Below are 16,218 nucleotides of genomic sequence, written 5' to 3'. Positions count from 1 at the left end.
TCACTCCTGTTTTTGTAATTATTGTGTATTTGCCACAAACTGCATAAAGCAAACATGTTGACACATTCATTTGTGTTGTTTATTCTTGTTTTCTTTCTTTAAACAGGACTACTATGGATATTTTGGCCTTTTGAAAGCTGCAGGAACTTTAATGTTACCAGAAATTTTTGTGTGTGGCATAGGTATTCCAGCAGCAGTTGGACTTGTTGTTGCAGAAGTAGTTGTAACAGAATTCTTAAATAATACATAAAGACGATGCTTATATGTCATGCTTATATAATTGCAAATATATTTTGAATGTACATAATATAATGTTAAAGGTCACTGGCCATACTCGAATATTTATCTTTTTACATCAGATTTGCATTACATGATTAAAAGTAGTTATACTATCGCAAAAAGAATTAAAACATTATCAAGTATAAAGAAGAAATAATAATTTAAGTACTCAAAATAGAAGTACACAATGCTGTTACTTCCCCTTAGCTACAATTTCCCACCTATTGAGGATACCAACCAGAAATGACGTACATTTATCCCCACATGACAAAGTACATGCTTCTTGTTGTCGAAAGATAAAACACTATAAACATTTAGATAAAATTATTGAAAACTAATTTACTGTTCAACTTTATATCGGGGGCCCCGAGTGGCCGAGTGGTCTAAAGTGCTCTCCGTTAAGGATCACTGCCATCTCACCTCTGTCTGCATGGGTTCGAGTCTTGGATTCTGCCAATGTGGGTATGTGAGAAAGCTTGCCAGTAGCTTCTTGTGGGTCGGTGGTTCTTTCCGGGGATTTCCTGGGTTCTTCCTCCACCATTAATACTGGCCGCCATGTATAGCCTATCATGTGCTGAAAATGGCATTAAACCATACAACAACAACAACAACTTTGTATCGATATGCTTGCAGGATGCACTAGATTGTGTCGCTTTCAAAACTGTACCATTGTTTCAATTTATTTTCAAAATTCCTGTTAATACAGGTAAAAAGGAATTGATGCTGGCTTCCCTATGTCGGCTGACTTTGTAAAAAGAAATTGGCACACTTAAAAAAATATCCAAAGGAACCAAAGTTGGCTTCCTTATGTAGGCAGACTTCATATTAAAAAAATCGGCACTCTTAAAAGAATCCAAAGTCAGTTTCCAGGGTTGGCTTGCTTTGTAATAAAAATAACCTTTGTATTTCATATCCTGTCGGTAAGTTTAAGTTGCTCACTGCCACTGGTGTTTATTCATCACCCAGGCTTCTATTTGCTTGCCATATGTAATCATAATTGATGTTTGTAGGGTAAATTGCGTACACAGCAATAACTTGCTTTAATAATACTTTTGTTACCCTTACTAGTGAAAGGATTATCATTTGCACTCACAGTAAATGTATTTTCAGATAATTATTTTTATTTGCGGGATACTATCATATAGTTAAAATTGATACAATACAGTCTTGGTCATTTTGTACCTTATGACATAACATGTGTGAATGGCAGGTGCCTTCAAAGAATCAGGTGATATTTCTGTCTCATTTGCGATTTTGTTATCTGACATAACCGATACACATTACATTAAGGATGCATACACCAACTGGCATCTGCTACAGATATGGAGTTCGTGGATATATTTGTTTTCATTAATAAATTTCATGTGATGAGAAAAGAAGGAATAAATGATAACAATGCAAGGTTAGTTTCTTTCATTTTATTTTCAAATAAGTGTTTTGTATATCTATTTTGTTGTACCATGCATTGGGGGGAGGGGCAAATTTAACACAAAAATATTTAATTTCTTAAGTCTTGGGACATATACCTTGATGAAAAAAGTTTCACCATAAGTGCTGGGACAGGAAAATATAATTATTTTATCTTGTCTCAATATATATGCTAAATAAGGTATGTATGTATGTATGTATCTATATCTACATATATATATATATATATATATATATATATATATATATATATATATATATATATATATATATATATATATATATATATATATATATGACTGATTCAACAGACTTCTACACCTGTAAATGAGAAACATCCTCATGTTTCTTTTTTTAGATCCTTTTGAATTCATATTGGTTATGATAATTCTAAATAAAGAGTTTGATCAAAGTCTACACTCTGCATGTTTAAAAAGTATTATGATTATTTTAAACATTAATATTTTACATCTGCAGTAATATTACTGTACTATAATCCTTTATTTGATATATTTTACTTACACTCTTCTATCCCTCTTCTCATATGCACCATAATGCTTTCTAAGTGATTTAGGAGGATTTAGGACTTTCCCATTCCTCACCCTGTTCAATCCCACAGCTTCAATCCACATTTTGTGGTAAACAGAGTCTTTCAGAAAAAGAAAGAACCTTTGTGTCCCATCATCACTCTTTTAGTTACATCCATATGCAACAGAGTGCACCATATTTGCTGTACAAAAGCACCGTTGTAAGATTTATCACAAAAACATTTACTTGGGAAAATTAAACACTTGAATGGCTAGGTTGAATAAAAGGGATAAATGTATGTCACATCTGTTTTTGGAATGCAGAAACTACAGATTGTTTACAGAGATTGTCAAATAATTTTTTCATTTAAAAAAGCATATTTTTAAGTCTAATTAAACATTTTTATGGTGTGCATGCATAACAAATGTGTTGTTTTTTAATGACTTTAATAATTTCATATGTTTGTACAATATAGGTGACAGTGACCTTTAATACATTTTCAATTGTTTTAATTCAGTGAATTCATTTTGATGAATAATGTAAGTTATGTTTAACAATTTTTTGAAGCTTTGGTTTTTACAAATACCATTAGTAACACAGTACATAAATAAGTGCACACTTAGTTTGTTTAATAGAATGATACATTTCTCTTGTAAATATTTCTGAAAATCATGACTGATCACAAAGTACAACAAAACTGAGAACGACCGTGAGACTTGGCTAGTGAGTCCATAATTATGCCTGTATCATTTGTGGAATATGATGATAAAAGTCACTTAATTAGACAGCATAATTATGTATAATTCATGCTACATTTTAACATTATATTTTATTGTATATTACTATCCATATATCCACACAATCCTAATTTTATTTATATTCAAAAAGATTTTGTCTTACTTATCTTGCAATTTCAAATACAGTTCAGTAGATTATCTCGGTACTAGATTAACAGTCAGAAGAATTCATTAATAATAAACAAGGCAGAGTGTAATCAGGTGCATTGTATTTTTCACTAGTATACTTAAACTAGTCCAGTGTTCTGAGTTATTTGTTTTGTATTCAAGACTAGTATATACACCTCTCCCTCTATAACTCGCACACAAGGGGTCCAGAAACATTGACTGCACTATAAGCGAGGGCACCAGTTATTGAGGGACCTCCATAACAATATGAAATTATGCCATCTTGCTGCAAAGGGAAGGAAGTGAACTGGTCTGTTTAATGGTTGAATACTAGTTTTAAAGTCGTGTTAGGAATAATTGTCAATAAAGCATTTTTTCTGACCAAGTTATTTGTTTTTATGTAAAAATGACCTTTATTTCCATGATGCCCAATCACTGAGAGATTGTTAACAGTATTCCAACAAGTTTCAACAACTTTAACGTGTACACGAAAACATTGTGTATTACATCACTGCTTTATGTTGTTGTTGAGTCATCTGGTTCCCTGATCCGAATTCTCCCTGCTTTGCTCTCTAAGATAGTGGAATGCAATGCAAGGAGTATACTAATCAGGGAACCAGACTACTCATTGATTCAAATTCACAATCAAACAAGAGTCCTTTTATTTAAAGAAAACAACACACAATAAAACCCCAGAACAGTTGTTTTGTAAAACAGCCATCATCGTTGAAAGTGAATTTTTAATTTTGTTCTATTAGGAAACTATTGATGCCATGATTTCATTGCAAGTAATAGTGAAACTTCTCATCCATGAGGAAATCTCTGAGTGCCAATTCAATAATTACAAATTAGCTAAAAACTCTGAAACTAGCTTCTCATTAATAAGACATATCTGTGAAACAGAATTTTATGTCATCAAGTATCCATTACGCTTGGTTGCCTTGCTATTTTTGATTACAGTTGTGAATGAGTATGCTAATTTAAGGTAGTTTAAGTATATTACGTTCACACACACACACACAAATTGTAACAATGTTCAATGACCTGTCATTTGACCGGAACTGCTAGCTCTTATGCAGGTTGAATTTGCATGAATTTTAAGTTTTCATTCATTCAACCCCCTTTATTTGATAAAAAGACTAATTAACATGGTAATACAAGGTCAGCTTTTAATTCAGTGCAACAATCAATACAACAAATACCAATCTGATTGTAACAAATATTTATGCAAATTAGGTGTCAGGTATCAAAACATTGGCAGCACTTAGGTTCTTAGAAACATTCACAGTCACAGCTGTTATGGTAGATTGACATATTTCACATTTGAATACAACACTGCACATTGTATTTATGATCATTATTCTTAAACCAAACTAAAAGATATGACTAATATCACATGCATTTCACTCGATAAAAAAAAATCTTATTGGTATTTATTTATTACATTGTTTCCTCAAGTAGGCGTTAAAACCATTTTCATTGATCAAAATTTTGTTGCATTCTGTTTTTTACGGTGTACCAAGAATATAGTTTGGAAAGAAATTTTAACCAAATACATGACTTCATATTAAAAGTCAATAATTTCATAATGTTGATTCAAATTTGCAGGTCATATCAACCATTTTTGACAATAAAACGAGTGATACATCAAGGTTTCATTTACCAATTTTGATCATGATTTTCTTCATGGGTCAAATTATTGATACTTTCTAGTTTTAAAAAATGGGATCCACAACTGACCCTGCATTATAAGCTGGTTTGCAAGTTATCAGGTCACGATTTATCAAGGGAGTGGTGTACTTGCACTATTGCAATACAGTGATTCCCTTTGCCCTCATTTGTGCATCTGAGAGCCCCAAATATTTCATTTGATCCCCAGTATTGACAACACAGTTTGCTCTTTTACTCAATGTGGCCCTAATTCTCACACCAAGTTTTTTTTAAAATCTTGCATCCTGGGGGATATACTGCAATGTCAAGAGTTGCTCATTATGCAGACATTCAAGGTTAACATTATGCAGACATTCAGGGTTAACATTATGCAGACATTCAAGGTTAACATTATGCAGACATTCAAGGTTAACTTTATTATGAGCAATGCAAACAAACTGAATGCAAACAAACTGGCTGCCATATTTTTTTTTAAGTGTATTTAACCTTCATGTTTGTGAATCTTTATGCACTTAAAATTGTTGTTATGATATGCATCACTGTAATTAATTATTATAAATGGTCTCTGGTTATCAGTTATTTCATTCTGTAGATTTAATTCAATATCTCACATCATTTAGAGTTTGATAGTCACACAATCACACAGTAGAGTAAGGAATATTTATCATATAATCCTTTCATGAGGATTACCTGCCAGGAAGTAATACAAGATGGTGTTTTCTGTAGCTTAAAGGAATTCTATCATAGAATTATTTCATTTAGGGCTATTAGGCAGGAAGTAATATCAGATGGTGTTTTCTAATGTAAGAAGGGTTACTAGGCAGGAAGTAATATCAGATGGTGTTTTCTAATGTAAGAAGGGTTACTAGCCAGGAAGTAATATCAGATGGTGTTTTCTATGGTAAGAATACCACCATACTTTCATTTTTACACATGACTATTAAATTTGGCTCTTTGTGGCTTATTTACATCTCAATGGAATACAATTTGAAGTTCAGATTGACACCAAAGTGTGAATACATAATGTGGATGTGTTTCTTTGCAAGCTGCTGAGTCATTCTACATCTAAATTATAGTATTTTGTCAAAGATATGACATTCTATTTACACTTTGACCCCTTCACTTTCCCCACAAACAATCTTTTGTATAACAGCATCAAAGCATTGTTAAAGTTGTTTAATTTTTTTTTTAACTTTAAGCCATTCAATTGACTATACAGTACTGTTAGTTCCAGAATGTGCTTGTATTTGTGTCATCTCTTGTACACAAATAATTTGTAATTTTTATGTTTAATATTGATCTTTTCATAGTTCTGACAATACTTAAGTGATTGTGTAGTTCTTCCAGAAGAGTGATTTTAATGCAGCACCTGACTAGTCCTATGATCTACCTGAGACCATATATTTATCAAGTAAAATATGTTGATCCTAGGCATTGTTCAACAACTGGCTCCAATTTGATGTGGACATATTTGCAATTATTGTGTGTATTTACTTTGTACTGAATTAGTTATATGTCTGACATAGCAAGACTTTTTATTCACTGTTTATTTATTTGTTTCTTTCTTTAAACATATTTTATTGCTGCAAGTTTGATGAGGACATCCTTTTAGAATTTTTCTGAAAGGAAACCATACTCTTTTGTTCTTCATGACTTTAGCATAGGGGATTGTTTCCCTTTTATTTCAGTGCATAACAAACTTGCGACCAGAAGGGTATTAGTTCAAATCCTACCCAGAACATGTTGGGTTGGTTTCCATGATATATTCCTGGGCAAGACACGTCATTCCAAATACCTCGGCATGATAAAACTTTTCATGTATTCAATGTGCCATTAAAAATCAAACAAATAAAGAAACCTCTTGTTTCATGGCTTGGTTGTAATTCTGAAACAACCAGTTCAGTATTAGCAAAATTAATAGGGACTGGTAAACTTATCAGTGAAGACATGGAACTTAATGCTACAATATACATGTACATATTCCTTGGCATTTTGTATATTCACTTCTAGCAGTTCTAACCATGATGTCATTATTTTTACTATCATATTGCAACATAATTTCCAAATTTAAAATTTAGTATGAATAAAGCATAAACCAAATTGAAACTGGATCATAACTGGTAAAATCCTATGTGAACTCAACCCTCACAGACAGTGAGAACACATTTATTAAAAACCTTATGTGATGCTGACATTTACCTCTTTGATGAAATAAACTAAATCATCCTAACAAATTATGTTTTAAGCTATGACACATTTTCTGGATGTAATATAATCATATGTTGGTTTCATATTTATTTTATGGAAATATTTTTTTTTTTAAATCTATATGAACACAGTTCATTATAAATCAAATTAAAAAATTCAGTGCACTATATCCTATCAGTCAAGTCAGTTGGAGGGGTGAACTTACAGAAGTTACCGGTACCACATTTAGCAATAAATTTTAAGGCAATTATATAAAATTTATATTTTTGCAAGTTACTGCTCAGAATCTTAGAATTTACAAGTGGCAGACTGAATAGAGATCAGGGTAACCAATGCTTGCTTGACATCTCTAATATCAAGTAGTTTAAAAAAATCCATCCCAGATTGCAAAAAGCTGAAAAGATGACTTTGTTTAAAAAAAGAAACCTTAAAGTAAATTTATTCAAGTGCTTCTGACAGCACGTCATTTTTATTATAGGGTGGACTTTACAAAAAAGATAGTTCTGCAGCATACAGATAAAAGCTTCTCACAGCATGGCACTTGTTTTAGCATAGGGTGGTCTTTACAGAAACGAAAATTGCAACACACAGATAAAACTAATAGTTTTTAAATCTTCAATCACATTCTTTGGGTATTTTTTTATAAATAAAGGAACTATCATATCTTCAATGGACAACCATTAGTGAATTCATCGATTTTCATTCAACATTGTGTATAAAATGTCCAAAATATTTTATGTATTTTAAAATAGTGCTACTTTGTCGCACCATGGATATATCTGTATATATGATGCAGTTTGTACAAACCTTTTAACCAGCATTGAGAACTTCCAGTCTTCATGATTTGAAGTTTGTTAGGTTTTCTTAACTTTCTTTACATATGTTCATCTTAAATTTGTGTGTACCATGTATCCAATGTCAACACTAATTCTTAGCACTTCCTCAAGTTGATATATTGGCATAGTCTAATGCACCCCAGTTTCACTACATTTCTAAACATTTCATGTTTATAATACATTTGATAAATATAGAGACTTTAGGTGACAAAAAACTTTCTAGATTTAAAATTGCAAATTGGGGAAAATTCGACTCTCAAAAGTAAGAATTGGGAAATCCTCAAATATTAGAAACTCTAAAAAGTAATCCTTTGAGGTAAAAGAGATGCTTTTCAAAGATTCAAGATAGTATCACTGTATTTGAGCCCCTGATGCCAGCTGAATGTTAAAGTATGAGGTTCATTGTTGAAAACCTTTAAACAGTAAGAAATATCAATAGGATTAAAATCAGATCTCTACTGTCCTTTGTGAAGGTCTGACAGCAAGTGCTTAGGGGTCATATTCCTGGTGACCTATCTGGTGACAGCAATGTGTGCCAAACAATTTCATCCACTTTTAGATTTCTGAAAGCTGCATTTCCATTGGTTGATTCAAAGGTTACAAGAGCATGACCCCTAAGTGGTTGCTGTCAGATCTTCACAAAAGAAAGTGGAGATCTGATTTTAATCAGCTTGTAAGAAATATATTCACAAAGGTCAATTTAAGGATGATATTTGCTACATCAAGGTGCCTGTTTAATGAGATGATATCCTTGTAACTAAACATGCTATTTCAGCCTATGAATGAATGGAATTTTTGGTGTCGGAATAAACATTTAATAATATTCATCCTCGAAGATGTACCTGCAGATATATACATAGATCATAAAAGGATTTTAGATAAAGGGTCAAGTTTTTAGCTCTACTGGTCACACACCATAAGAGCTTATGTGATAGTTTGTCATCCATTAGCAAAAGTTTGCTTGTTTGCTATCACTGCTTCTCCTAAAATACCAGGATGATTGCCACCAAACTTTAAAGACACATTCAACTTAATGTCTAGTTGGTCCTAAATGAAAATGGTGCTCCTTGGATATTTCATATGGCTGCCATGCCAGGCAGTTTGAAAAAATTGTGTTTTTGCTACTACACCTAAATAGATAGTCATACTGACATGGGGTTTTCACTAAATGACTTCTTATGATGTCTAGTTGGTCCTAAATGAAAATGTTGCAGATTTTGAAACTAATATGGGCACCAGATGGTTTCAACACTCTGCAGTTAAAAAGAAGAAATGGTCTTATCTTGAATTGCCAAAAGTTCTTTTCAGCCAGTAGAGTATCAGTCCTGTCAAGGGACTCCTGTTGTTGTTACAGCTGATAACATCTTTGATAGTATGGTTAATCAAAGGACAAACCTGTTGATACACTCTCATTAGAGAGAAACTGACAATTTACTGCACTCTAGTTCATTCACACAGAACAGATTGTTTTCAAAGTCCTAACTTTCTGTGATATTCATAGGCATTGGAAATTGTCAAAGATAGAATGTTCAATAGATATTCCATATAAAAACACTTACAAAATTTATAGAGTATTCCGTGTTTGCAGAATCTGTATTTTTTTCATCAGCTGTGATGGTCAATTGGAACACACTTGAACCATTCTGCCAATAATCAGAAAACACCTAAGAAACATTACAGGAGCCAAATTTGTATACTGACAACTGAGCAGACCATGTACATGTACATCACTTATGTATCTGCACAACCATTTTTGATCTGACTTGATGCATGTTAAAACATTTTCATGTCATAATCTGTCATTCATCTAGCTTTAAATAGGTAGATTCAAGTCTAGCAATAGAAAACAAAATAGCAATAGTGGTTAGGTTAAATTATCTTTTAAAGGAAATGAATTAAATGAATATATTCAAAGTTCATTTAAATGAGAAAACAGCAATTTCATTGCAATAAAACAAATATTTTTACAGCAGTCTGTTTAACTTAAAAAAAATTGTGTTTTTCACTTCCATTTAGCATTAATGGGATTGTGGTATACTTGCTTTAAGAACTTGACTCGGAAATTGGAGAGTTTGGCAATTAGCATGAGAACTGCTTACCGGCCAAAACTGAAGAGTTGGACAAGGGTTGTGTTTCAGTGAGAATGGGCAGTTTTATGCATCATAAAAGCAAAGGGGTGAAATGTGTGTAAATATGTTCTTGACATTCTAACTAACATATGAAACTGCAGAATGGTTGGTATAGGATGCTTTACATGACTGCATAGTGAATTGCCAAATAACAATATATGACTGCATAGGGGATTGCCAAATAACATCAGCACATTGCTACTTAGCAGCTATGGCACAAAATGACTAATCTTAGTAAATTCTCATGGTTTTTTAAAGCAATTACTTTTTTTTATGGGATTGTGGACAAATGCAGAATTTACTTATCTCTATAATTGAAGAGCTAGACAATGTGGACTTGAATTATGATATTTTTCCTTATAATATAGTCCCAACATTTATTTGTCAGAACTGAATTTGCCAGTGTGTCCAAATCCTAAATATCTTAAGGATGAATTCAGGTAAAGTTCTTGTCCTAAGTTAACCAGTGGGTCACAGATTTTATTTCTGGACCAGCAACAATTCCTCACTACTGCCTGTGCACACAGACAACCAAACCATAATGCTCATATTCTAAAGAATAGTTTCCTTTAAATCAATACCAGGTTTGCATAAGTCTAACATGTGTATTGTCACTAAAATGAGAAAGGAAGAAATACTCTAAAAAAGGACTGGGACTACATTTGTTTTGTTATTTTGCTCATGACTATAAATTGTAGTGGTCATCTATAAACAAAATAAGATGTAGTTGATTTGTTGTCCATGGGTGTAGATTCTATTTTTTTAGATATTAAGCTATAAATAGGCACTGAATTTAAGTTAAATTCACCTATATATTGAACCTGATGACAAGTTTGGGGTAATTTCTCATTAGCTGGTGGGGTCAGATGGGTTCTTAGAAGAACTGAGTTATTTCTCATTGGCTGGGTTACGTGAGGTGGGTTCTTAGAAGAATTAAGTCATTTTCCATTAGATGGTTTAGGTCACATGAATAGTTATTGTAAAATATTAGATTGAGTAGTAAGATCTGTCACATTGGGACCTATAGTCAAAATAGACTCTTGATGATGGCTATATCCTACAATGGACTGAACATATAAAACATATCAGTAGAAACATTAATTCAAGTTTATGGCTTCTCAGTAGGATAAGACATTTTCTCCCTGAAAGGCATAGAAAACTATTTTATAACAGTTACATAAAACCCTATTTAGACTACTGTAATGCAGTATGGGGTAATTCAAATGATAAAAACATTGCAAAGCTAGCACATATTTTTAAGAAAAAGCATTTGGACTAATATCAATCCAGAAAGAAAGCAAGGAAAATTTAGCTGGTAATTTAAAATTATTACTTATTAAAGATTGAATCCAGTTGAGAAAAGCCAATTTAATGTACAGAATATTCAGTAATAGTGCTCCTGAATATTTACAATCACTATTTCATTATAGGCTACCTGGTAATCCATGTCTACCAAACAGTATAAAATTCTCAAAACAAATAGGGAATTATTTAAGAAATGTTTCCAGTACTCTGGAACTTTGTTCTGGAATAGTATTCCAGTTGATATTAGAAAAGCCCTCTCTATTTCCTTCTTCCAAACTTAAGATATCTAGTTGCTTCAGATAAAAAAATAAATTCCTTTGTATGAGGGCCTCAAGGTAAATTAATTCTTCAGCTAATTGTGTTACTCTCTTAAATAGTCATGATTATTGTTATTATTATTATTATTATTATTATTATTATTATTATTATAAGGAAAGAATTGAGCAATCTAATATGAATTTCAGAAATATTTCAGAAAAGTTTAAATAATTTTGAAAATTTAAATTCATTTTATTTTGGAAATTTCATTGTTCCTGGTCTTTTGATTTTAAAAAGTAAAACCAACAAGCTTTCACAGTCTCATCTTGGGTGGTGAGCTTTGTGTCCAGTCCAACCCAGGATGGGGTTTTGTGTTTAAAGAAAGATGACATGCTGAAGCTTGCCAGATGCTATTCTCTATCAGTTGTAAAACCGTCTTAGTTACAACAAGAAATTATAAATATTTTGGTCATGTATTTGGTGGAATAAAACATTTTTGCTGCAAGTGCTTTGTGAATAATTTGTAAATCTCAGTATAGCTCTGAAATGAAATTAAAGGAATTAAAATTAAAAAGCCTGTCAGAAATAGAATTAAGAAAAATTCACCTTCGAAAAGAAATGATGGAATCCAAAATCAGAAAAAGGAAAGAGAGACAAATTCAAAAAAGACAAAGGAGAGAGACAAATTCAAAAAGAGTAAAGAGAAATGCTAATTCAGAAAATAGAGAAAGAGAAATTCAAATGCAAATTCAGAAAGAAGAAAGAAAATTTACAATTAAGAAAGAAGAAAGAGAGAAGAAAAAGTAGCAAATGCAAAAAGAAGAAAGAGATGCAAACGAAATTACAAATACAAAAGAAGAAAGAGAGATCAAAATGCATTTGAAATTTAAACAAATTTAGAACTCGCAAGCAGACACTACTCTACACATGAGATGTTACCAAAACTATTAGGCTAGTACCCACTTTTAAGGAAAAAAGATATATATATATATATATATATATATATATATATATATATATATATATATATATATATATATATATATATATATTTTTACATTTTGAAAAAATAGCTGAAACTTTGAAACGGCCAAAAGAGCAATAGAGTTTGATATTACAGAGTGTACTTATTGGCAAAGCATATGAAGTTTATTCTTCACTGTCAATGGAAGCGAGTGCTGATTATGATTTGTCAAGGAATTTATCTTGAAGGGGTATGAGTTGGTACCTTAGGCTTATCCACATAGGTTTTGGAACTGCAAGAAAAGAAAATAGCCAAACCCATGCCGAGTTTGCTGATGAAAAAGAAGTTATTTGACAGGTAGTGTGCATCTACAAGGATTGATAAAGATTATGACAAACTTACACAATTCATGTTAGTCAAAGAGTTCAAGAACTGTGTCCATAGTGACATCAGGAATTATCTTGATGAACACCATGTAGAAACTTTGGAAAATGCTGGTTGTACAGTCAATGACTATTCCTTGACTCACAAAGTTTGATTTGTCAATAATGTTTCCTCAGCAGGTTCTCAGTAGGAAACTGATTCAGTTTTATATTTGTCAGTTACAAATTTCAATCTGGTACAGCTTATAAGAATCAAACTTCTGATGAGACTGATCAGAAATCCTTATATCTTCCTACATGCACTTATTGCAAGAAGAACAGGCACATTATTTCTGATTGCTTTAAGTTAAAAAATAAGCAGCAGAATAAAGACAGAGCTATTCCAAATGATCTTGTTTCTCAGAGGCCATGGTCATGCATTGGAAACAATACATTTGTTGTGTCAAACAAACCCCCAGTTAATATGGAGAATTATGAACCATCATTGTCAAAAGGTTGTATGTCACTTATAGGTAATTTTGCCAATCTTATCCCTATTAAAATATTAAGAGACACAGGAACTTTTCAGAGTTGTTAATTATTAGGTGCTTTGAATTTGTCTGAGAATTCTTCTTCTGATGACAGTGTTCTTGTTCAGGGAATAGAGTACAGTTTTATTCATGTTCTACTCCATAATGTTAATTTGTCATCAGAATTAGTTTCAGGACAGTGATTATTGGAGCTAAGAATTCGCCCGTTGAGGTTGTTCATTTATTGCTAGGCAATGGCTTAGCTGGAGATAAGGTTGTGGTGAATCCATTTGTAACTTACAAGCCCTGCTTGGATCAAAATGTTGATTCTATTGAACATGAAATTCCTGATTTATACTCTGCTTTTGTAGTTACAAAAGCTATTGCAAAATGAGCCCTTGAAAATTAAGTTGATCAGGAAATTATTCCTTTAGCGGACGGACTTATTGATCCTTACTGATCAGTCTTTTGATAAGGTAACTTTTGCTTCTGGTATTGATCAAGCAAAATGTATTGATCAATGTGATCCTCTTTTGACTACTCGTTCTCTCATTTCTAATCAGGGTGACAAATGACAATCATTTCTTAGCAAATAGGAACAAGATCCTGAGAAATGATGTTTGTTTCAGAGGGCTATTATAGCAACTGAGGCAACAGAGGCACCAACTTGCTATTTTCTGTCCTTATGAGAACATGGAGTTCGCCGGAGGTACCCACTTGTGATGAGTGGTCAGCGAGCTATCAAACTATTGTTCCTTAGTAATATAGACGGGAAATTCTTAGTTCATCCAGTGGAATTTCCTTGGCTGGTCATTTGGGAGTCAGAATTATCATAAGATCTTACTCATTTTTTAATCCGAAAATAAAAAAGACGTTTCCAAATACTGTAGGGCATGTCACACTTGTCAAACGGTAGGAAAACCCAACCATAAGATACCTGAGGCTACTCTATAGACTATTCCTTCATAGGACGAACCATTTAGCAGAATAATGACTGTTTCGGTCACTTACCTAAGACCAATTTTTAATGTGCGCGTAAACAAGATTTTCAGAGCAATTCTTGTACGGAATATTAACATTAAAACAATAGCAAGAGCCTTAATAAAGTTCATTACACTTTTTGGACTTTCCAAAACTGTTCAATCTGATCAAATTTGATGTAGAGGCAGTTTGCAACAAATTATGTATGAATTAGGTATACGACAATTTAAATCATGTACATATCATTGTAAAGGAAAAGGGTGTCGGAAAGAATTCATCAGACTTTAAAGAATATGATTTGGTCATATTGCTTTGATACCAGAAAATATCTGGATGAGTGTGTTTATTTACAATAGTTTTTATTAGGGGATCGGTTCAAGAGTCTTTAGGGTTAGGATTTTACATTTTGAACTTGTTTTTGGACATACTGTTAATGGACCATTGAAGTTGTTAAAAGAGAAACTTCTTTACACAGAGGATCCAGTAATTAAACTTTTTGATTATATTTCTGATTTTAAAACTATGCTGTCAACGACTTGTGAAATAATCAGAAACAATCTTCACTCTACACAATCAAAAATGAAATTAAGGTATGACAAAGCTACCAAAGAATGTTTCAGGCTAGTGGTAAAGTTGTGGCTATCTTGTCCATACCTATAAGTCTCCTTCAGGCTAGACATTATGGTCCCTATACAGCTTAAAAGAATATGAGTGAATTAAATTATTTTATCAACACTCCTGTCAGACCAAAATAGAATCAGCACTGCCATATAAATATGATAAAGGAATATTTTATAGAGATAGCCCTATAAACCATTCAGTCGATATAGTTGTACCTGCCCAACATAGATAATATTTAAATGATGGCGTGCAACCAGATAGGAGTGACTTTTGTTTAACCAATCTTCTAAATTCTGAAATATAATAGAAAATCTGGACCAGAAACTTTAACATCTACAAACACAACAAAGAATGAATTAAGGCAGTCAATATGTGAATAAAGCATTTATTTCCAGTTGTACCAAACCGAACAAACAGAATCTACCATGATATTGGAACTGTAGACTCTACACCAGTAAAACAGCATCATTAGAGGATGAATCCTCTAAAGCAGGAATATTTGAAAAGCAAACTTAATATTTTTGGAGAAAGATCTTATTGAACAAAACAAAAGTAACAATGTATTCTAGTGCCGAAACCAGATAATACGTTATATATGTACACTGACTGCAGAAAGATGAACGGTGTCACAAAAAAAAGATTAATTTCCAATACAAAGCATTGATGGCTGTATTGCCAATATTGGAAATGCAAAATATGTCACCAAGTTAAACCTGTAAAAAGGATTCTGGCAGAGTCTACTTGTGGACAAAGCAAAAGAATTTGGATGGACTCTACCAATATAAAGTCATGCCATTTGATATGAAAAATTATCCCTCAGTATTCCAGCGTTTAATGAAAATTGTAACATTTGGTATAGATGACTCTGATACGTACACTGAAATTCATTCGAAATATCAAGTTAAGCCTGTACAAGTTAAGGTTAAAGCTATCTCTGAATTCTCTGTGACTAACATTAAAAGCAACTGATGCGATTTTTCTTATGGCTGGATATTCTCGGGAATTTAACCCCAATTTTATCATAATTGCTGAAATTTTATTGGTCTGAAAAACGTCAGATGCATTAGCTACATTAAAGTCCATAAAGGTTCACCAGTTCTTACATTTCCAATTTTCAACCAACCATTTAAGACGTCTGATGATGGATGCGATGTAGGGGCTGGTGGTGTGTTAACTCAAGAAACAAAAATGATCGTGGATCATCAATTGTGCC

General features: G+C 32.4%; 1 protein-coding gene across 2 annotated transcripts in view; it reads left to right on the top strand.

The window, feature by feature from the left end:
• Positions 1-3,521, top strand: part of LOC149801535 (guanylate-binding protein 1-like) — a 61,366-nt gene extending 57,845 nt beyond the window's left edge. For both annotated transcript variants that reach the window (XM_089955727.1, XM_089955726.1), the window contains exon 13: positions 107-3,521. The gene's annotated coding sequence lies outside the window, so the exon portion shown is untranslated. The remainder of the gene's footprint in view (positions 1-106) is intronic.
• The last annotated feature ends 12,697 nt before the right edge of the window (positions 3,522-16,218 follow it).

This window comes from Sinohyriopsis cumingii, chromosome 4, assembly GCF_028554795.1.
Source record: "Sinohyriopsis cumingii isolate HCF-2022 chromosome 4, ASM2855479v2, whole genome shotgun sequence".
NCBI classification, from domain to species: domain Eukaryota; kingdom Metazoa; phylum Mollusca; class Bivalvia; order Unionida; family Unionidae; genus Sinohyriopsis; species Sinohyriopsis cumingii.
The sequence above is the reverse complement of the archived record's forward strand: the minus strand, read 5'-3'. Positions and strand labels throughout refer to the sequence as shown.